The 22016-nt window shown below is 38.7% G+C and overlaps 1 protein-coding gene across 1 annotated transcript in view; it reads right to left on the minus strand.

Annotated features, from left to right (window-relative positions):
• PSMD14 (proteasome 26S subunit, non-ATPase 14) overlaps positions 1 to 5092 on the minus strand; it is a 102917-nt gene extending 97825 nt beyond the window's left edge. Inside the window, exon 1 of the mRNA XM_032755574.2 lies at positions 4897 to 5092. The gene's annotated coding sequence lies outside the window, so the exon portion shown is untranslated. The remainder of the gene's footprint in view (positions 1 to 4896) is intronic.
• Between the last annotated feature and the right edge of the window lie 16924 nt (positions 5093 to 22016).

A 22016-nucleotide genomic window follows, 5' to 3' on the forward strand; every position in this document is an offset into this window, starting at 1 on the left:
TGGCATGCACCTGTAATCCCAGCTACTGGGGAGGCTGAGGTAGGAGGACCGCTTGAACCTCAGCAGTGGAGGTTGCAGTGAGCCAAGGTGGTACCACTGCACTCCAGCCTGGGCGACACAGCAAGACTCCATCTCAAAAATAAATAAATTAATTAATTAATTAAAATAAAAATTTGTATTTGCTATGTTTAAGCTTTACTAACATTTCTAATACAGTTGTTTTTTCACTATCCTTTTATGGTCTACTGGGCCTAGATGGTAAATGGCGATGACTATTTTGCCTGGTACATGAGAGTCAAGTACTATGACTCTACAGTCAGAGTGCCAGATTCAAATACTGGCTCTAACACAAGTTCTATGTCCTTGAGTAAATTACCTCCCTCCTCCTCAGTTTTCTCATCTGCAAAATAGAGATCTCACAGAGCCGTTTAGAAGATTAACAAAAACAATGGACACACAAAAAAACATTTAACACAATGCTTATCATATAGTAAGCATATAATAAACACTAGCTACTGTCATCAGCAACCCCATCCTGAGCATGGCTACCAACACAGATCCTTCTTCCTCACATAGTTTGCCACTTATTGGGTTTCAAAATGCTGGGCATATTTCACATTACTAAATCACACTGGAGATAGGGACTTGCATTTCACAGAATTTAGCAGAGAGACTCACAAAGTGAATGTGTTATACTTAACATAAAAGGGAACACTTTCAATTCTTAGAAATAAAAGCAATAAAAAGGTCGATGGATCTAAACCAAGTTTTTACAGCTATCAAAAAGCAGAAGACTCAAAAGCTCATTCATGGTATAATTAACTTTATGGAAAATATTATCAGACAATATGAATAAAGTGTTTATACCTAACATAATGTCATACATACAGTAATATTTAGAATCCTAATTGGTAAAAATAGTACAAAAAAGGTATCAGTACTTTCAAAAGTTGATTACTTTCCACTTTTTCTGTCTCACTTTATGTCTGATTAGAACCTGATATTGCCAGATCATGTCCACGCTGGATTTAAAATAAATCAATTTTTGGCCAGGTGCAGTGGCTCATGCCTGTAATCCCAGCACTTTGGGAGGCTGAGGTGGGCAGATCACTTGAGGTCAGGGGTTCAAGACCAGCCTGGCCAACGTGGCAAAACCCCGTCTCTACTGAAAACACAAAAATTAGCTGGGCGTGGTGACGGGTGCCTGTAATCCCAGCTACTCAGGAGGCTGAGGCAGCAGAATCACTTGAACCCAGAAGGTGGAAGTTACAGTGAGCCGAGATCACGCCACCGCACTCCAGCTTGGGTGACAAAACGATACTCCATCTCAAAAAAAAAAAAAATACTTTTCAGACTGATGCTCAATCCTTTTTAAGCTACTCCATATTTGTTATCTTACTGTATTTCTAATTCCGCTGTTTCATGATTTGTGCAAAGTAGTTAAAACTTCATATTCTCACTTTCTTAAGGACTTTTTTCCAGTGGCAGATCTTGAGTGAGTCAACATTAAATTTAATTATATAAATAGGATTTTGAAAGCAAGATTTCCGCAACTTAGAAGAGTGAGAATGGTGGCTGGGCACAGTAGCTCACACCTGTAATCCCAGCACTTTGGGGGGCCGAGGCGGTTGGATCACCTGAGGTCAGGCGTTTGAGACCAGCCTGGCCAACATGGCGAAACCTGGTCTCTACTAAATATATAAAAACTAGCCGGGCATGATGGCAGGCACCTGTAATCGCAGCTAGGCAGGCTGAGGCAGGCAGAATGGCTTGAACCTGGGAGGCAGAGGCTGCAGTGAGCCAAGACCGTGCCACTGCACTCCAGCCTGGGCAACATAGCAAGGTTTCATCTCAAAAAAAAAAAAAGGAAGAAGAGTGAGAACAGACTCATCATAAATAATCTATTATGGAGTCTCCTAATTTCAGCATTTGAGTAAGTCATCCATCTGTATCTGTAGGGAATTGGTTCCAGGATATCAAAATCATGGATACACAAGTTTCTGATATAAAATGGCATAGTACCCTATTTGCATATAACCTATGCACATCCTCCTATATACTTTAAAATCATTTTTAGATTACTTATAATAACTAATACAATTAAATACAATACAAATAGTTACACTATATTGCTTAGGGAATAATGAAAAAAAAGTCTATACATGTTCAATATAGATGCAATTTTTTTTTCCTTTTTTGAGACAGAGTCTCGCTCCGTTGCCCAGGCTGGAGTGTAGTGTCGCAATCTCAGCTCACTGAAACCTCTGCTTCCAAAGTTCAAACGATTCTCCTTCCTCAGCTTCTCCAGTAGCTGGGATTACAGGCACACGCCAACCATGCCTGGCTAATTTTTGCATTTTTGTATTTTTAGTAGAGAAGGGGTTTCGCCATGCTGGCCAGACTGGAACTCCTGACCTCAGGTGATCCGCCTGCCTCAGCCTCCCAAAGTGCTGGGATTATAGGGGTGAGCCACCACGCCTGGCCTAGATGCAACTTTTTTCCAAATATTTTCAAGTTGTAGTTGGTTGAATCTACAGATGCGGAACCCACAGATATGGAGGGCTGACTCAAGAAATTTAGTGGCATGCACTGAATTTATAATCTATCGGGGGAGGTGGGTAGAAGAAGCTTGACACAAAGCCATAAAAAATATGTAAAGGGAAAGGACAGCAGTGTAAAGTGAAAAAGGCTCTTTAACCAGTTGACCTCAATTTGAATCCTGGCTTCACCACCTACTCACTATATGACACTAATTTTTACCCTCTTCTAGACTCTAGACCTCATTTATAAAGTGGGGATAATACCCACTTTGCAAGTCTGTTGTAAAAATATGTCCAAAGCAATTTATAGTGCCTGGAACATCCAAGGTACTCAATAAATGTTGTCATTGCTATTCTTGTTATAATTGTTATTATTATCATTTTAGAACTAGAAGAGATTATTTAATCCAGTTCTCCCATTTCACAAATAAGGTCACCAAAGTATCACGCGCAAAGCAGAATATGAAATGTCAAAATGACCGCAACAAACAGGGAATATGACAAGTTTCCGAGCAAGAAATCACATGCATGGATATTCAGGCAAGGCTTTCACAGGTGGACACTGAATTATTAAATGAACATTACTACAAAATTGAAAATTAAAAAAGCACAATTGCTTCTTGTTACTGAAATAAGAGGACTAGGTTAAATAATATCTTCCACTTCTAAGATAATAACAATAACAGCAATAATATTTATTGATTTTCATACATATGGTTCACAAACTATATATTAACAAGCACATGGTTTACATGGCCAGTATAAAAATAAGATGAACCCATGTCAAACAGATTAAAATTCAGCTTTTTTTTTTTTTTGAGACAAAGTCTCACTCTCTTGCCCAAGCTGGAGTGCAGTTGTGCGATCTTGGCTCACTGCAACCTCCACCTCCCAGGTTCCATCTCCAGCCTCCTGAAGTAGCTGGGAATACAGGCACGTGCCACCATGCCCGGCTGATTTTTTTGTACTTTTAGTAGAGACGGGGTTTCACTGTGTTAGCCAGGGTAGTCTTGGCCAGGCTGGATCACCTCATGATCCGCCCACCTCAGCCTCCCAAAGTGCTGGGATTACAAGCATGAGCCACCCCACCCGGCCTAAATTAAAATGGCAATATATTATTTACCAAGCACTGTAGGCTGAAAAAAAAAAAAAAAAAAAACTCCCAAAGTCAACAGGTGAAACATCAATAAAAGATCGCAACTTGAAAACTTTCTTCCCTTGGCAAGATTTAGGGACAAATTCAACACAACATTTAGCCTTTTTCACTAAATAGCACTTCACTAAACACACCTTAACTGTAGTTAATTCAGAACCACTATATATCTTAACCTCTAAACTTCAAATGAGTCAGCTGGTAGGTAGCCTTACGTGACAGGAAGGCCACTATTATATTAATCATCTCCACTAAAACTGTGTTCATGTTTTTGTTATTTCAACAGTATCAATGCATGTCTTGCCGCTTTTCTCAAACACGTTAAGTCAGTAGCACTAAAAACACACTTGTGACCAGTGGAACAAAATCACTTTCACACTATAACTCTATTTTATGCTAATTTTTAAACCCTTTCCCCTGCCTTTCCATAAAATTTTTATCAACTTATATTACCATTTATTTTCTCGAGAATTTTTCGTTCAGTCACTAGGTTTATAGACTCAAAAGTTTACATTCTTTTTCTTTTGACAGACACAGAGCTACATCCCCAGGAAAATTAAGTTGCAAGATGTAACATACGGTAGCAGATTTCTACTTTACTTAAAAAGAGAAATGTAATCAATTCACCAACAATTACTCAATTAGTATAATATTGAAAGTAAGTTAACAGGCATAGTAGAACACTTTGTTTTTAAGATATTCAAGGTCCAAAAGCAGTGTATCTGCAGGACTTTTGTTTATTTTTTGGAGGGAGTTGAAAATCTAACACCAACAGAAAAAGGGTCAAGGCTTACAGGAAGGACAAAAGATAAAACAAACGTATTCAATGGGAAAGTTAATTCTACTCTCTCTCCCTTGTTTCCCCAGTCTGCTTTGAAGTTTTTCAAGACAGGAACAACTATGGACAGAGCACAGACAAACAGGCCATAAACAAGGATTCTCTCTATGTAGAGGGAAGAGGTTCCCATGATGTGAATTCGGCCAAGCAGAAAAGAATGGAGAAAGGAGACAACATCCAGACCTGACCCTGCCAGAGATCCCTGAGAGCAGGCGAACAGAATGAAGGAGCCCGGCCTCCTCCCTCGCGGCCCAGGCCTCCTGTGGCAACTCAGCTGGGCAACGTGACTCAGGAAAGCACGGGGCTGGCGGCGGCCTAGCAAGGCTGCCTCCCCGGACCTCCCAGGCCTGCCTTCTGGGTCTTACCTGAAGACGGGCGGGAGCCGGATGCCACGATCTGGACCCTTGTCTTGCCTCTGCGGTGACGCGAAGACAGAGGCAACAGCAGCAGCGGCGCAAACCCGACGCGGTTCTGACTCTGCAAACCGGCGATGAATCAGCCCGATTCCATTCAAAAGAGTTGCCCGGGCCTCCGCCGCGAAGCACTTCCGGGTTCACTGGTCTGCTTCGGCTTCCGTTCCCCGACGGCCAATTGGAGACGACGGGGAGTCAGGCGGATGTCCAGGAGGAGCGCTTGGGACAGACGGCGCGGGCGGCCCGGCGTCTCCTGTCTCCGGCAGCACTGTGAGGCGGAACTTAGCGCCCTGGTCGCTCGCGCCCCGCCGACGCCTCCTTTTTCCCTCCCTACCTCTGCGCTCTCCGGCCGCCGCTGAGATCTGGGACGGCGGCACATTCAGCCCGGGAGACGACTGGCTAGGAAATGGAACTGTTAGTATTTTGAAGCCCAGATCCCCTTTCATTTTGGTGTTTACTACTATTATGGCCCTCCTCAAAAACTAAAAAGGTTCATTTGAGCTAGATTTAACTTGGTTATCTGAGAAGAAAATGTTTTTAAAAGAGGGGGGGATGGTGTGATTAGAGGGGACCGGTAAGACGCCCTTTTCCGTCAGTCCGCTTTATCCACCTCTTGTCATTATTGCTTTGCAAGGATTGGATTTCAGGGAAAACTAATGTTTCCCAAATGTTCAAACCACCTATTTTAAGCCGAGTTTAGTTTACAGGGTTTAAAGAGTCATTTATTCACATTTCTCCATGTAATTATCAGCAATCACGTTTTACTCATGATCTACTTTGTGCTAGGTTTTTTTTTGTTTTTGTTTTTTTGTTTTTGAGACAGAGTCTCGCTTTGTCGCCCAGGCTGGAGTGCAGTGGCGCGATCTCGGCTCACTGCAAGCTCCGCCTCCCAGGTTCACGCCATTCTCCTGCCTCAGCCTCCCGAGTAGCTGGGACTACAGGCGCCCGCCACTACGCCCGGCTAATTTTTTTATATTTTTAGTAGAGATGGGGTTTCACCGCATTAGCCAGGATGGTCTCGATCTCCTGACCTCGTGATCCGCCCGCCTCGGCCTCCCAAAGTGCTGGGATTACAGGCGTGAGCCACCGCGCCCGGCCTGTGCTAGGTTTTCAAAAAGCAAACTTGCAGAAGATATACTTGACAAGTTGATATTACACTCTAGGTCTAGGTACAGTCTCTGTTTAAGGCAGCTTGTTTACCACGTTCCTGTCACTTTCTCAAATATGTTCCAAATAACAAGCATCTTTAAAGCATTCCTAAATCGAGAATGGTGATTAATCTACTGGACAGAGGGTGAGGAAAGATTACAGCGCCTGGATCCAAACTGTGATTTGAGTAGCACAATTGCATTAGATTTTTGCTTTAAGATATTCATATCTCTAAAAACACAAAGATTATTTTACTCATAGGTAATATTTGGATCCACATCTTTATGCTTCCCCCACAAACCTATGCCTCTCTATTCACTTTTTATAGGAGGAGGGAGTGAATAGCCCCATCCTCCAAATAATTTTCCTAATCAGAAACTTGAGTATGAACACTTGCCTCTTTTTCACCTCTCCCCACTGGCCTCTCAATTAGCTACTGTAGAAACCATGAAATGTGTAATCTCCATAACAGCTTTTCCAATCCACCACTTCCCCTTCTAAATACTCCCCACTTTGGCCTTAACTCAGACCTTCCTCACTTCTTTTTTTTTTTTTATTTTATTTTATATGTATTTATTTATTAATGCATTTTTGAGTTAGGGTCTTGCTTTGTCACGCAGGCTGGAGTGCAGTGGCGCCATCTGGGCTCTCTGCAACCTCCCCGTCCCCGGTCTCAAGCAACCCTTCCACTTCAGCCTCCTAAGTAGCTAGGACTACAGGTGCTTGCTACCATGCCCAGTTAATTTTTATTTATGTTTTTATTTATTTTTTTTTTTAATAGAGACAGGATTTCACCATGTTCCCCAGGCTACTTTTTTAGAATGCTCTTTGATCTTCCCACCTTCGGTCTGACTCCTTTTAATCCATTTTCCACCTCATTGGTAAAAATTTTTGTGCTATATGTAGTCATGCTCCTTCATTACTTAAAATTCCACTAGTGGCTCCCCATAACATTCATTATAAAGGTCAAAAAAAGAAAAAAAACCCTTAAACTTTGTTTGGAGCACCTTTTGCTCCAGCCATACTAAAGTATTTAGCTGGGGAATAAGATGTCCATAGGGCTTTGAAAAACGCTAACATATTCCTGAGACTGTAGAAGGTGCTTAGGGTGTGCACATGCCTAGGGTTATGTGAACACTCAACATAGGCCTGAGAAGGCCCTGAGCTCTAACCTCTGGGTGACCTTGAGGCACTACAGAAGCAAGAAGTGAAGGCTAAGGCAGAATTATTTGGTTGGTTGATGTAAAAAATTGCGGTTTTGTCATTTCAACGAAATTACTTTGGCACCAACCTAATATAAAGTGCTTGGCTGATTGTTGAAGGCTTGTCCCAATGTAAGTACTAAACCCCTCAGGAAAGACTGGGAGATTTTTTGGTTGAAGGTGTTTAAGGAAACCTGTCTCTCTAATCATTAGCTGACCACTAAGCTAACTGAGCAGAAACCTGAGTGGTCACACACAATAAACAATACAGACTTTAAAGAATTCATTAATAAGCTAGGTGCAGTGGCACACGTGTAGTCCCAGCTACTCAGGAAACTAAGGCCAGAGGATCCCTTGAGTCACCAACTCAGACCCTATCTCTAAAAAAAGAAAAAGAATGAGTTCAGAAAAGTCACTAAACCAACAACTACTACAACAAACAGAAACAACAGTGAAGCTTGGGGAACGGGTAGAATCTGATTTCCAGTGTTGCACATTATATTATTTAAAAAAAATTTTTCTTTTTTTTGAGACGGAGTCTCACTCTGTCGCCCAGGCTGGAGTGCAGTGGCGAGATCTAAAACGTTCAGTTTTCAAAATAGTTAAGATACATGCGAAGAAACAAGAATGTATGGCCCATACACAGGATAAAAATTAATCAATAGAAACTCACCTGAGGAAGCCTACATGCTGGACTTACTAGATAAAAAGGCTTTAAATCAGATATTTTCAATATGTTACAAAGCCAAAGGAAACCATGTCTAAAGAACTAGAGGAAAGTATGAGATGTTTCATCAAATAGATGATAAAGACAAATCATTTTTTAAAACCCAAATAATTCTGGAGTTAAAAAGTGTAATATGCCATGAGAGAGACAAATTTTAAATTTCTTTAATAAAATAACAAAAAGGTATAATAAAGTGAAAAGTTCACTAGAGGGGCTCAACCTCAGATTTGAGCAGGGAGGAAAAAAAAATCAGCAAACTTCAATATAGGTCGGTTGAGATGATCTAGTCTGGGCAACAGATTGAAAAGAGAAAGAAGAAACATGAACAGGCCTCAAAGTCCTGTGGGACACAAGCAAGCATACCAACATGAGCATAATGGGAGTTTCAGAAGGAGAGGAGAAAAAGAAAAGGGCAGGCATAATACTTGAATAAAAGGATGGCCAAAAACTCCCTAAATTTAATGAGAAATATTTATCTACACATCCAAGAAGCTTAACAAATGCCAAGTGACATAAACAAATCCACACCTCAACACATTGTAATTAACCGATTAAAAGTCAAGGGCAAAGAGAGACTCTTGCAAGTAGCCACTTTCAAGAAGAAAAGCCACAAAGAGAGTAGCCACTCATCACATAATCCTCCATAAGATTTACAGTTGATTCCATGAAAGCCGAAAGGCAGGGGATGACATACTCAACGTGCTGAAAGAAAAAGATCATCAAGTAAGAATTTTACCTCCAGCAAAACTACCCTTCAAAAATGAAGGTGGTATTAATACTTTCCCAAAATGTATGTATATACAAAGATAGAATTTGTCCCTAGGACATTTTCCTTGCAAGAAATACTAAAGGGAGTCCTTCAGAATTAAATTGACACTAGATAGTAATTCAAATCCACATGAAGGAACAAAGAACACTTGTAAAACTAACTACATAAGTAAATATAAAAGTATAATTTTTTAATTTGTGACTCATTTTTCTATTTGATTTAAAAGACAATTGCATGAAGCAATAATTATAAGTCTATATGGGCTTATTGTAAGATATTAATATGACAGTAACAGAAGGGAGAGGAAGAAGGGAAAGAATAATGGAGGAATGAAGCCATATAGTAGCAAGTCTTTGTATACTATTGAAATAAAGTTATTAGTCCAAACTAGGTTGTTATAACTTGTTAATTATAATCCCCAGAGCAACTGCTAAGAAAATACTTTTAAAATATATGAATAAAGGACAAGGAAATTAAAATGGCATACTCGAAAATATATAACACAACAAAAGGCAGCAGCAATTAAGAAACAGGAATAAAAAAGACACAAGACATAAAGGAAACATCGCAAAATGATAAATGTAAATCCTACCTTACTGATGTCAACAATCCAAAGGATTTTCCTTTAAAAAGAAAGAGGCTGGGCCCAGTGGCTCACACCTATAATCACAGCACTTTGAGAGGCCAAGGCTGGAGGATTGCTTGAGTCCAGGAGTTCAAGACGAGCCTGGGCAACATTCTAAAACCCCATCTCTACTAAAAAATACAAAAAATTAGCCAGGTGTGGTGGCACATGCCTATAGTCCCAACTACTCAGGCAGCTGAGGTAGGAGGATCGCTTGAGCCCAGCAAATCAAGTCCGAAGTGAGCCCCGATCATGCCACTACAGCCTTGGTGACACAGTGAGACCCTGTTGCAAAAAAAAAAAAAAAAATAGAGACTTTATTCCAGTGAGCAGTTTGCAGTCTTTTGTACCAAAGAAAGGTATGGTTCCAGAAAACAAAAAGGATTGTCTTCTTTAGAGAAAGTTCGCACCCAGGTTTCCCCTCTGCTCTGCTATGCAAATGAGGAATAAAAGCTTGTTTAGTTTTGATTGGTTGATGCAGGTCACAGTGTATCAGTTAGGTCCGGGTGGTGAAATGAGACTTTCTAGCAGTTGTTGATTGAGGCAGTGTAAACAGGAACAGACAGCTATGAATGACCCAAAGTCACATAAGCTTGTAGGTTCTCTCAGAATACAGAGTACATGTGTGACCTCTAGTCAGCAAATGGCTGCTTGGCTCCGTTTTGAATTTAGGACCAGTTAGCCACTCAGGATCCATCTTGAAGGATTAGCTCTTTCAGGATTCACATCAGTCAGTATATTAAATATAAATGGAATAAAAACTGCAATTAAAAGGTAGAGATTGGCAGAATACACTAAAAAAAAAAAAAAAAAAATCTAACTATATCTGTCCACAGAGTTACACTTTAGATTCAGTGACACAGGTTGAAAGTAAAAGGATGAAAAAAAGTACCATTTAAATAGTAACTAAAATAGCACAACCACTTTAGAAATTGTTCTGGCATTAAAAAAATAAAAATGCAGTTATCATTTGACCTAGCAGTCCCACTTTATATTTACCAAAAATAAATACAAACGTGCCCACACCAAGACTTGACCGCAACAGTTCCTAACAACTTTACTAATAAAAGCCCTAAACTGGACACAATCTAAATGTTTGCCAGCTGGTGAATAAATAACGTCTGGTATGTCTTTACAAAGCAATATTAACAATAAAAAGGAAACTACTAATATATGCAAGAACAAGGATGAATTTCGAAAACATCACGCTGAGGAAAAGTAAGATGTGAAAGAGTGCATACTGTACAATACCCCTTAAAAAGACTCTAAACAAATCAAGTCAATTAGTCAGTGACAGAAAGCAAATCAGTTGTTGTCTTTGTGGTTCATAGTAGAGTTAGGTGGGAGGATTAACTGCACAGGGGCATGAGGGAACTTTTTGGTTTGTTAAAAATGTTCTATATCTTTATCGTAGTGATAGTTTGTCAAAACTCGCCAAATTGTACACTAAACATGGGTGCATTTATGGTTGATTATTTATGCCTCCGTAAAGTTGATTTAAAAGAAAAAACCTCAAAGTTGTTATTTTCCCCCATTCTTTTACCCATACCAAAGTATTTGCTATTAAATCATGCTGTCATATGCCTTAGAATCTTCAGACCTATTGTTTCTCCACTCTGAATGTCTTTTCTCCCATCCCCTATCCCCACACTCTTTCCCACATTTTGCGGCGGAAGGGGTGTTGATCAGTGAATACCCTCTCATATAATCCTACCCTATAGCCCTACTCTGTAATCCTTGATTTACTTGTCTGCCTAACCATCTAAACTTTAAAATTCTTAACAGCAGGGAGCATGGCCTGGTCATAGTAGATATTTACAATTAATGTTGGATATTGAAGGTACTTGTCCAGCTACTTTGGTTGCTAAGAATACTTTAAAAGATCAGGATCATTTTAAATCCAGATATAACTCCTCTTGAAATAATCAATTCCTTAAAAACAAACAAAAAAACAAGCAAATTTGTGCAATTTATATAGCTACATAACTGATATGAATATTACATGCTAATACTTTTTTTTTTTTTTTTGAGACAGAGTCTCACGCTGTCACCCAGGCTAGGGTGCAGTAGCACGATCTTGGCTCACTACAACCTCTGTCTCCCCAGTTCAAGCGATTCTCGTGCCTCAGCCTACCACGTAGCAGGAATTAGAGATGTGCACTACCATGCCAGCTAGTTTTTTTTATATTTCTAGTAGAGACAGGGTTTTGCCATGTTGCCCAGGCTGGTCTCGAACTCTGGGCTCAAATGACCCTCCCACTTCAGCCTCCCAAAGTGCTGGGATTAGAGGTGTGAGCCACAGCGCCCAGCCCACATGCTAATACTTAAAGCAATTATTGTTTGGGTTAGACCCAAGGTGGCTTTGGAAACCACCTCAGTGCACAGAATTGTGAAATATTTAATTTTCTAAAATATTTAGTTTTCTAAAATCATAAAATGACAAGTTCACATTATTAAATATGTAATGTACGTTGTGTTGTGTCAAAGAGAAGCCTTCCTGCTCATTTGGAATCCACTGAATCTGGCAAGTTTATTAAATGAAGGACTGACTAGTGGCATTACTACATACATGTTCCAAACCTTAAAATGCATCAACCTTACTGTAAATATTTCTTCCTATTTATAAAGAGCTCTAAGGACAGCTCCTTTCATATACAAAGTATGACTAAATGTCTAGTAAGAAATTGTAAGAGTAAATTTTCAGATTACCCAGATTTACAATTACGGATATCAAAAAGGGCTGTTGCCATTTGAATTTTTAAGAAATGTTTAAGAAACTGAATTTTTAAGAAATGCAGTTTTCTGTTCAAAATTTAAAATCAGCTTTGTCATATTTAATTATGTTTTTTGAGTTATATAGTTTTTGAGTATTATAAATAAATACAGATCCAGCAAAAGATAAAGAAAAAATAGGAAAATATTTACATATTAAAGTACAGTGAATTAAGTTAATGTATAAGGCCAATAGAATAATTGTTACTTCTGCCATATGGTATTTTACATTTTGATAAAGAGATATATTCTTAATCATATATGTCAAGGAAAAGCGACCATATGTTGTTAAACACTTCCAATTTGTCATTTAATTTAAAAGGCACTACTGATAGTGCCATAAATTTTGTTTTTGGGGAGGATGTAGTCTATCCTCGGTGTCAATAAAATGTAATCCCTTCAAGTAATTTCCTTAGTTTTCTTCAACTGTTTGATCCAATAATTCAATGAAGAATTGCCTTAGCTTCTACAAGGAAAGAACACCATACAGTGGATAAATCAGAATCCAGGGTATATATTCAAGTTACTACTGGGCAAGAAGCATAACCTCTGTTTTCAAGAAGGCTCTAGAATTTAATTTACTATATTCTAGTAAAGTGAATAAAATATATAGAGTAAAAATCAAATGATTACAAATTGGTTTGCCTTAAAGTTCAGAAACCAGTATATTCTTTTGTTTTGTTTTGTTTTGGAGACAGTCTCACTCTGTTGCCCAGGCTAGAGTGCAGTGGCACCATCTTGGCTCACTTCAACCTCTGCCTCCTGGGTTCAAGTGATTCTTGTGCCTCAGCCTCCCAAGTAGCTGGGATTACAGGCGCACACCACCACACCTGGCTAAGTTTTGTATTTTTATTAAAGATGGGGTTTCACCATATTGGCCAGACCTCACTTGAGCTCCTGACCTCAAGTGATCCACTCGCCTCAGCTGCCCGAAATGCTAGGATTACAGGCGTGAGCTACCACACCTGGCCCAGTATATTATTAAGAAAAAAAAAAGAGGGTGACTATATTACAAAACGATTTTCGTCTTTACAAAAAGATGTTGAATGAAAAAAACATTAAGGGAGACACAGAAAATAGCATTCAATCTGCAATACAAAAAGGAACCTGGTATTAGATTATTATTAAAACAAAGATTTTATGTGCCTTTATTTCCTCTACTCTACTTTTTTGAGAAGAATATCTCAGCCCGTCTTCCTCTGTCACTCTTCACCCTTTCTCTTCTCACGCTACAGGGCTCCATGGATTATTTCTTTCAGGCTTAAAGTCTGAATTACCATCTACATGCTGAAGACTTGCAGATTTCTATTGTCTGTGCATCTCTCTTCTCCAGACTTTTCATTGTTATATGGCTGTCACTGTCTATTCTCCAGTTGATGGACATTTGGGTTTTTTCCAATTTTTTGCTATTATGAACAATGCTACTGTGAATATTCTGTGTGTCCCCTGGTGTAACAGATCAAGAGATTCTCAAGAATATATACCTAGAAGTAGAATTGCTAGATTCTAAGACATACATGTCAATTTTACTAGATAGTACCAAATTGTATTCCAATGTGATGTTCGAAATATATCATTACTTTGTACCATCACTAACAGTGTTGTTAGACTTGTTTATTTTTGACAATCTAATGAAAATAGTTATATATTATTTGTTTTAATTTGCATGTTTCTAATTACTAATAAGATTGAATGTGTTTCATATTTGTTGGCCATTTATATTTTTTCTTTTCTGAAATGCCAATTCATGACTTGGGCACACTTCTTCCTCTAGAGTTAGCTATCCTTTTTTGCATACTTTCAAACTCTTCATTCACACTTAGTAAAATGAAACTCAATGAGGATATGTTACATGGGAAAGGTAATGTAGTTAGTAGCAGAACTCAAAATTCATAGTAACCAGTATGTGGGATTGGGGGAGGGAAGCAATTTATATGCAACAAATATCATTTCCTTCTATGTTATATATTTTTTTCTAAAATGAACACAAGTGAAATATTAAGTTTCAGTGACACTTAAGATAGTGTTGCCAGGCATGGTGGCTCATGCCTGTAATCAGCAAAGGAGACCAAGGTGGGCAGATCGCTTGAGCCCAGGAGTTCTAGGCTAGCCCAGGCAACATGGTGAAACCCTCTCTCTACAAAAACAAAAAATAAGAAAAAGAAACCCAAAAATTAGCTGGGTGTGGGGCATGTGCCTGTAGTCCCAGCTACTTGGGGGGCTGAGGCAGGAGGAACATCTGAGCCCAGGGAGTTTGAAGCTACAGTGAGCCATCATTGTGTCACTGTACTCCAGCCTGAGTGACAAAGTAAGACCTTATCTCAAAAAAAGAGAAAGATTGTGTTTGACACTTAAGATTGCATATGATCACCTCCTTTCTGAGCCAGACAGACAGCTTTGCAGGCCAATGAGATTGGAATGCTATTCCAGGGATGCTACACTCAGAGTGAGTCTTGAGAAGTCACAGGTCTGTTCATTATGTTGGCAAATAACTAAGGAAATTTTCCAAACAAACTTTCCACCAATCCTGGAAACTCATATTTGGGGGATGGAGTGTGGAGCTGTGTAGTGTAATAAAGATGCCCATGTGAGTCTGATCTGTCCATTACTTTGGATATATCTACTCATTGTCTAAAGTGATTGAGACACAAAACCAAAATAAAGTGAATTTCCTATTGTCTGTCATGAGTACCACAGGAGGTACACAAGATAATTTCACATGATTCATGAACATTTGCTGTATTAATGGGAATATACTTATTTTGATGTATAATAGAAAAATACAAAAAGAACATATCAGACCTGTGATATGATTTCTTTTTTTTTCTTTTTCAAATTTTTGAAAGAGGGTTTCACTCTGTTGTCCAGGCTGGAGTGCAGTGGGTGATCAGGACTCACAGCAGCCTTGATTTCCCAGGCTCAAGTGGTCCTCCCACTTCAGCATCCCAAATTGCTGAGACTACAAGCACGAGCCACCACACTGGCTTCTTTTAGAATCTTGTGTCTTTTATCACCACACTTTATCACAAAGAAAAAGTCACAATAATAATTATTTTAATAATAGAACACATGAATAAAAATGGAATAATTTGGGGTTTTAACCTAGAAAATAAGACTAAAGGATGAATTCAAATGAATGCTAAATTATTTCAAGAAAAATGCTGAATGTCCTCTATTCCATAGAAGACACAGAATGATAATTATGAAGAGCTTTATTAATTATAAATAAGGCTTTATCAACTATAAGGATAAAATAAAGTATTTCAGGGCTGGGCACAGTGGCACATGCTTCTAATCCCAGGACTTTGAGAGACCCAGGTGGGCCAATCGCTTGAGCTCAGGAGTTGAGACCAGCCTGGGCAACATGGTGAAACCCTGTGTCTACAAAAAAAATGCAATAATTAGCCAGGCATGGCGGTGCATGCCTGTAGTCCCAGCTACTTGGGAGGCTGAAGTGGGAGTATCGCTTGAGCCTGGAAGATTGAGGCTTCAGTGAGCCATGATTATGCCATTGCACTCCAGCCTGAGTGACAGAGTGAGACCTGTCTCCAAAACAAAACAAAACAAAACAAAAGTATTTTCATTCTTAAGAGCTTTGAAAAAAGATGAATGAGGAGGTAACCAATTTTTTAGTAATAATATCCTATCTTCCATTTATTACTCAAGAAGTTGTATAGATGAAAGAAGCTAAAGTACCTCCCCTAAAATTATTAGCATGCAGGGCAGCCAAAGAAAGTAGAAGAGGGAAGAGACCTTACAGCCCAGTATCTCTGGACTATGACTTTTCTTTTTTTTTAAATTTTGAGATGGTGGACTCGTTATATTACCCTTCTGGCCTTAAACTCTTGGTCTCAAGTGACCCTCCTGCCTCAGCCTCCCAAGTAACTGGGATTACAGACACGCACCACCATGAGACCTTTTTAAAAAAAAAAATTTTTTTTTTTTTTAATTTTACTTTCAGTTCTGGGATACATGTGCCGAACATGCAGGTTTGTTACATAGGTATACATCATCACTGGTCATTAGAGAAATGCAAATCAAAACCACAATGAGATATGATATCATGCCAGTTAGAATGGTGATCATTAAAAAGTCAGGAAACAACAGATGCTGGAGAAGATGTGGAGAAATAGGAACACTTTTACACTGTTGGTGGGAGTGTAAATTAGTTCAACCATTGTGGAAGACAGTGTGGCGATTCCTCACGGATCTAGAACCAGAAGTACCATTTGACCCAGCAATCCCATTACTGGGTATATACCCAAAGGATTATAAATCATTCTACTATAAAGACACATGCACATGTATGTTTATTGCAGCACTATTCACAATAGCAAAGACTTGGAACCAATCCAAATGCCCATCAGTGATAAGACTGGATAAAGAAAATGTGGCACATATACATCATGGAGACCTTTTTTTGAACTAACATCAGTGATCGCTTGGATACACTGTTTATGTGCTTTATTGCTTAAGACAACTATATCAAATCACTACTGAATGACTTAACAAACTGGTTTTTATTCCAGGATTCAGATAAGTGTGGTATTGTTATTTGGTTTTGTTTCGACATGCTCAATTACTGTTTGCATAAAATTTTGACTCTTCTTAAGAATTGGAGTAAAAATCAAGTCCAAAAAAAAACAAAAGAATTGGAGTAAAAAATATTTTTCTTAATTCCATAAAATCCTCAAACTGGGGCCAATTTGAGTGTTGAAGATGGGAGGAGGGTGAGGATTGAAAAACTACCTGTTGAGTATTATGCTGATAATCTGGGTGACAAAATTATCGTTACACCAAATCCTCTCAACACCCAATTTACCCATGTAACAAATCTGCAGATGTACCCCTTGAACCTAAAATAAAAGTTAGAAAAAAAAAAATTTACAAAACTAAAAATAAATACTTTAAAGCCAAAAAACAAAAAATAAATAAATAAAATCCTCAAACTGGATTTTTACTCTTAAAAATACTTTAAGTGAGGCTGGGTGCGGTGGCTCACACCTGTAATCCCAGCACTTTGGGAGGGCCAAGTCGGGTGGATCATTTGAGGTCAGGAGTTTGAGACCAGCCTGGCCAACATGGTGAAGCCTCATCTTTAGTAAAAAAAAAAAAAAAATACAAAAATTAGCTGAGCGTGGTGGTACATGCCTATAATCCCAGCTACTCGGTAGGCTGAGGTAGGAGAATTCCTCGAACCCAGGAGGCAGAGGTTGCAGTGAACCAAGATCACGCCACTGTACTCCAGCCTGGGTGACAGAGTGAGACTCCGTCTCAAAAAAAAAAAAAACAACTTTAAGTGTATTTTTTTTTTTGAGACAGAGTTTCACTCTTGTTGCCCAAGATGGAGTGCAGTGGCGCGATCTCGGCTCACTGCAACCACTGCCTCCCAGGTTCAAGCGATTCTCTTACCTCAGCCTCCCACGTAGCTGGGATTACAGGTGCGTGCCACCACACCCGGCTAATTTTTTGTATTTTTAGTAGAAACAGGGTTTCGCCATGTTACCCAGGCTGGCCTTGAACTACTGACCTCAGGTGATCCACCCACCTCAGCCTCCCAAAGTGCTGGGATTACAGGCGTGAGCCACCGCACCTGGTTTAAGGATACTTTTAAGCACATTTTAAGAGCAAAATATTTGTGACTCATTGGTTAGGACTTACATAAAGTTTCTAAACTTTTTATAAAATAAACTTGATCCACTTACAAACATGAAGATTAAACAGAAATTTGTTAGGTATCAGAGAATATTGCTCTAGTTAAACTTCAAAAGCTTCTTAGCCCCTAATGAGGTAGTTTCAACAAGATCATCTTTGTTGGATGATATTAATTGAGTCTATAAAGAGTCCTATTTTTAGAGTATGACTATTTTTACAATGAACTTATTTAATTTGTAGACTAGTTCACTATAAACCTTTTCTAATGTTTGTATTAGTTTTCTGAGCATTTTGTGATTTCTTTACGTAATTATTGTGAATTTAATAAATTAAGCAATAATCTTAATGCTTTAAGATGTTATTGTAGGCCGCGTGCAGTGGCCCACGCCTGTAATCCCAGCACTTTAGGAGGCCGAAGCAGGTGGATCACGAGGTCAGGAGATCGAGACCATCCTGGCTAACACAGTGAAACCCCGTCTCTACTAAAAATACAAAAAATTAGCCGGGCGTGGTGGTGGGCGCCTGTAGTCCCAGCTACTCGGGAGGCTGAGGCAGGAGAATGGCTTGAACTCGGGAGGCAGAGCTTGCAGTGAGCCGAGATTGCGCCAGTGCACTCCAGCCTGGGCAACAGAGCGAGACTCCGTCTCAAAAAAAAAAAAAAAATGTTATCGTAGAACAGTCATTTCCTAACAATTGAGTGAAAATGAACTTATTCATAGAGACAATTTGATATTTATTCATAAAATGACAAGATTTTTTACAGATAAATGATAGCTTTTAAAATCTCAGCTGTTGAATCAAAAGGAGCGAAAGTGGTAATTGAGACTACAAAAAACTCGATTAATAAGTAAAGGGAAGATTTTTTTTTTAATGAGAGATAACTTTTTATTTTGTGCTTCAAAACATAATTGGGCTGGGCGTGGTGGCTCACACCTGTAATTCCAGCACTTTGGGAGGCCAAGGTGGGTGGATCACTTGAGATCAGGAGTTCAAGACCAGCCTGGCCAATACGGTGAAACCCCATTTCTACTAAAAATACAAAAATTAGCCAGTCGTGGTGGCACACGCCTGTAATCCCAGCTACTCTGGAGGCTGAGGCAGGAGAATAGCTTGAAACCAGGAGACAGAGGTTGCAGTAAGCCAAGATGGCCCCACTGCACCACTGGACTCCAGCCTAGGTGATAGAGTGAGAGTCCATCTCAAAAAAAAAAAAAAAAAAACACACAAAGAACAAACAAAACATAATTGGGCCATTAATGCTTAACAAGAGCAATTGAGCTATTAGTTGTTCTGACTGAAAAACATTTAAATATAATAATACAACATCAAATCTTATATATACATTTATATATTTTTTCATAAAGCAACTTTATTGAGACTAGAATGCAGGAAGGCTTGCTTGAGTTATAATACTAACCATGGTATCTATGCTATGGAATTGCTTCAAAGGTGACACTTTATAACAAAATGCGTTGGAAATTTGGATGACATCAATGCATTATGCCAGATTTCACTAGTAGGTAAAATGTTTTTAATGAATTTTGAAATGCTTGGAGGAATTTAAAAATAACTCTAAAAAATCATGTATATTATATATACATTTTAAAATCTATTCAGTTTTTTTCTAACCGGCATGTGTATGGACTCTGTAGTGCTACAATAAGTAATTAAATAATAATGGGACACATGAGAAAGATTTAAAACCAATCAAAACTACTAAGAACTATACAAACTAAAAACCCCAGCAGGGCGCAGTAGTTCACACCTGTAATCCCAGCACTTTGGGAGGCCAAGGTGGGCGAATCATGAGGTCAAGAGATGGAGACCATCCTGGCCAACATGGTGCAACCCCGTCTCTACTAAAAATATAAAAATTAGTCCGGCATGGTGGCACGTGCCTGTAATCCCAGCTACTCGGGAGGCTGAGGCAGGAGAATCGCTTGAGCTTGGGAGGCGGAGTTTGCAGTGAGCTGAGATCGCGCCACTGCACTCCAGCCTGGAGACAGAGTGAGACTCCGTCTCAAAACAAAACAAAACAAAACAAAAACCCAATATGCTGTTTATTTGGTTAGTGTAAAAAAGGATTTATTTCAATGGCTAGTCAGATGTTTCATTTAATCTTCCCAAAAGGGTAGTAAAAAGAAAAAAAAAAAAAGCAGCACAGAAAGTCTGGAAACCTTTTGCTGCTACCTTTGTGACTTTAAGTCATTTACTACTTTAGTCCTCAGTGTGCAGAGAGAGTGCTGTTTAACTTCTTATTCTTATTCTCACTCTTATTCTAGCAATGGAACATTTTGTAAAATGGAATCTTACATAGGGCACCAATATATAAAACAGATAAATACAGAGCTGCTCTGCTAAGGTGGTGGGTGGGAAAACCTGGAGCCCTCTCCAGATTTGTTTGTGCTATTTTTTGCTGTATAAAAGTTTCAAAAAACATTTAATGGCTTTGCTTTTGCTTCTGGGTTGTGTATATTCAGAAAAACATTTTATAGTGTAAAACTTTTAAAACATCTCTTCCTTCTTCAAAGACTTTCATATTTAAATCCTTCAGCGATCTGGAATTTATTTTAGTGTAAGGGCTCCAACTTCATATTTTTCGAGGTTTCTACCTAGTTGTTCCTCCATTTATTAAGCAATTTGTCTTTATCCTGTTGATTTGCAATGTCACCTTTCTCATGTAATAAATGTTCATATCAGCCGGCCGCGGTGGCTCACACCTATAATCCCAGCACTTTGGGAGGCCAAGTCAGGCTGATCACGAGGTCAGGTGTTTGAGACCAGCCCGGCCAATATGGTGAAACCCTGTCTCTACTAAAAATACAAAAATTAGCTTGGCGTGGTGGTGCGCACCTGTAATTCCAGCTACTCGGGCGACTGAGGCAGAAGAATCACTTGAACCTGGGAGGTAGAGGTTGGAATAAACCTAGATCGTGCCACTGCCCTCCAGACTGGGCAACAGAGTGAGACTCCATCTCAGAAAAAAATAAAAAATTTAAAAAAACTTGTCCATATTATGGAATCTGTTTATAGTTTCTGGTACTTAAGTTTTAGGAATGCATTATCTCTCCCCATTCTGCCATTCACCAATGACCAAGAAGGACAAACATCTTGTAGTCCTGTTTTTTTTTTTTTAATCTGAAGACTTTCTGTTATGTACACAAATGGTTAGCTTTTTGTTTAACTTTGCATGTCACATTTACCATTCTTTATTGCCAACTGTGTAAAAAAATTGTCATCTATTACATTTGCAATCAAATAAGACATACAGAGGTCCCTCCACCTTATCCAAGGGGGATATGTTCCAGTGGATATCTGAAACCTCAGATAATACTAAGTAAATATATATTATATATATAAAATATATACTATAATATTATATATGCTATATATTATATATATAACATACAATATAATATATTATATATGTTATATATATTATATATATAATGCACAAATTTCATTTTTCTTCTTCACAATATCACGGATAGAAGATTCGCTCTTATTGTAGATCTCAGCAACCTCAGCATATGATTTTCTTTCTCTCCTTAAGTTGAGAACTTTCATCTTTTCACTTAAAAGGAGCACTTGAGGGCTTCTGCTTGGCATAGCCAAATTGCCAGCATCACTACTCTTGCATCTTGGGGCCATTACTAAATAAAATAAAAGTTATTTGACCATAAGAACTGTGATACCACAACAGTCCATCTATAGCCAGTATGGCTACTGAGTGACTAATGAACAGGTAGCAGCCTACAGCATGGAGATGCTGGACACAGGGGTGATTCCTATCTGGGTAAGACTGAGCAGGACAGTGTGACATTTTATCACACCACTCAGAATGGTGCACGATTTCCAACTTAAGAATTATTTCTGAAAATTTTCACTTAATATTTTCAGACCATGGTTAGTCACAAAATTGCCAGTAAGTGAGGACTACTATATATAAATTATTACCAGGGTACTAAGAACTTGAATTCAGGAGCGAGAATGGGGACAGTTATAATAGTTAGTAGGGTTGTTGTGAGGATTAAATGACTTAATATTTGTAAGATACTTAATAAGCATTATGTCTTATTGTTGTTGCATATAATCTATAAATCAATTTATGTAGTTTGTAAGTGATATATTTTATCTTTTTAAAGTTGCTACCCTTGAATATTTTATTTTATT

The sequence above is a fragment of the Hylobates moloch genome, unplaced genomic scaffold, assembly GCF_009828535.3.
Source record: "Hylobates moloch isolate HMO894 unplaced genomic scaffold, HMol_V3 SCAFFOLD_1, whole genome shotgun sequence".
Lineage (NCBI taxonomy): Eukaryota > Metazoa > Chordata > Mammalia > Primates > Hylobatidae > Hylobates > Hylobates moloch.